This window comes from Zeus faber, assembly GCF_960531495.2.
Source record: "Zeus faber genome assembly, chromosome: 19".
In the NCBI taxonomy this organism is placed as follows: Eukaryota; Metazoa; Chordata; class Actinopteri; order Zeiformes; family Zeidae; genus Zeus; species Zeus faber.
Genome location: NC_137206.1, coordinates 21,781,041 through 21,783,540, shown reverse-complemented (window position 1 = coordinate 21,783,540; position 2,500 = coordinate 21,781,041). Strand labels below are relative to the sequence as shown.

General features: G+C 52.0%; 1 protein-coding gene across 1 annotated transcript in view; it reads right to left on the bottom strand.

Moving 5' to 3' along the window:
* LOC307245037 (vasoactive intestinal polypeptide receptor 2-like) overlaps positions 1-2,500 on the bottom strand; it is a gene marked incomplete at both ends in the record, with an annotated part of 26,985 nt that overhangs the window by 18,217 nt on the left and 6,268 nt on the right. The gene's annotated exons all lie outside the window — the stretch shown is intronic.

Genomic DNA, 2,500 nt, shown 5'->3' with positions numbered 1-2,500 from the left:
AGAGCGAGAGATGGGGGGAAAGAGAGAGAGAGAGAGAGAGAGACGGGAGACAGGGAGATACTGCAAAGCACGGGGGGAGAAAAAGGGGGGAAGGCAAAGAGAGAGCGAGAGCGAGGGAAAGGCAGAGTCCGGACAAAATAGCGGAGAGGTGGAGGGAGAGGGTGGAGAAAGGGAGGGAGAGAGGGAGAGAGCACGAGAGAGAGTGAGAGGTGCAGAGAGAGGGAGTGTTGGCAGGTTTACAGCCTAAGTCCCCGTCTCGCTGGCCTTCCAAACCCACCCCGCTATCTACGCCGAAATCTGGAACCTGCTACAGTCAATTTTGGATAGTAATTCGGGGTAATCTGCTCCAGATCCTCCCGGCTCGAGGGGAGACGACACTGACAAACGGCCGCGGCGATGCTATTGCAAAATAAGGTGACGGCAGGAAATAATTGCACCTCTCAGTCGGAGGTCACGGGATAGGGATTAGAGTCCATCCGATGCATCGGAATTGCAAACGTGCACGCACGGTAACCTTCCAAGTCCTTTTTGGTCGTTTGGAGGCAAACGCTGCTTTTTGGCCTCGGGGCTTGATGAAACATATCTGTCAAAAGACACAAACTGTTCTGACTGCGCAGGCGGGATCCGTCCAGACGGTCGATGGATTATAATCATTGCATAATTCGCTGATGACGACCTTATATAATCATGATCCATATTTCTATATCCTCACTTGTGTCGTTGATGAGTCCTTGGAGGAAGTTTAGAGACGGTTGAGAAGTTGAGAGGTGGTCGACAACAGGGCAACCAGACCGCATGAGATGGTGGACGACAACCAAACTGGTTCTATCTATCTATCTATCTATCTATCTATCTATCTATCTATCTATCTATCTATCTATCTATCTATCTATCTATCTATCTATCTACAGTACCCACACTACCTTCTCTTCCTCTGGTTGGGGTTTGGGGTCATCTAGTGCAACCTGTCACCATACCGGTTGGGTTGGTGGAGTTGGTGGGGTTGGGTACCTCACTCAGCGGCCGGTGGACAGGTAGATCACCGTGGCGGGGTCACGCCTTTTGTTCAGGTCGGGGGTCATCATTAATCACGTGGCGGTTCAGCCTCCAGGCCAGACGGCTTTGTCTCCGCCTGGCTCCTCCGACACATTTGGGTTGATTTGTTGTGGTGCACGACCCTCTGTTGCCCAATACTACGAGTGTGTGTGTGCGCACGCACACACACACACACACACACACACACACACACACACACACACACACACACACATGTATTGGCAGTAAAACGTGGTCAGATTCTTTAAACACATGTATTCACTAACACACACACGGAGGGGCGGTTTTTCACGGAGGTCTGGAGGATTCTGGGAAACGTCCGTATGATGTGCTCGGAGGTCACAGAACCGTCGGTTGGAAAAAAGGGCACCCCCTCCTCTCTCCTCCATTCTCATTCCTCTCTCCCCACCCCCCCTCCACCCTAACCCCAACCCCCCCCCCCCCCCCCCCCCGAAAAAAAAACCTGACCGTCCTCTTCTTTCCTCACCTGCTTTTCTCTCTTGTTCACCTCTCCTCCACTCTCCTCTCATCACTCCCCTCCGCCCCCCCAATCCCCCCTGCCATCCCCTCCTCCGCTCTTTCAACTCCTGTCCACCTTTCAATTCATCTCTGTCAAAGTTGTGCCAGAGCAAACTCTCACACTGTCACACACACACACACACACACACACACACAGACGCACGTACACACACACACACACACATACACATACACACACACACACACACAAACCTGTTCCGTCACATTTAAGGAGTTTTTCCATTGCACAAGCGCCAGTGTGCTGACCTGTAGTGGCCAGCGGCTGCCAGCTTCGCCTCTCTGCTGTTTTAAATAGACAACTTTTCAGAAGGTTCATTCATTCCCTTGCATGCTTGGTTAACGATGACCATGTTGTCCCTCGTCCCTGTGTGCAAAATCACCACCGCACATTTTCCCTTGTTGCAGAGCTCGCGGCCCTCCTCCCGAAAGCTCCGCTCAATTCTCATAGATTCTTCCGTATGTATTTGTTTTGAAGGACAGGACAACTGAGCCGTAAGAATAATTGGGGAGTCTCTCGGCAAGTGAAACGCCAAACAGGAAGGTGGAGCTTTGCGCACCAGCGCGACACCTTCATTCCACACCAGCAAATCGCTTTTCAGGCCACGTCAGCTTTTATCACAGTGTGGAGACGGAGCCGTTTGTTTTGGTGTGAACTGAGGGGATCGTTTTGTGTGCAGAACTGGGGGGTTATGGTTTTTTTTTCCACGTTTTCCATTTTTCTTTTCAGCGGCGGAGGTCAGAGAGCATCTCGGGACTGAATGGGGGTCGGGGTCGGGGTTCGGGGGCCGTCTAATTCCCCTTTGTTTAATACGGGGACTTAAAAGGCCATTTGGCAAAAGCCTCTGCCGCCGCAATGAGAGGCCTTGTACTGTATATAATCTTCCGCCGCTGCAGCCGGGTGCTC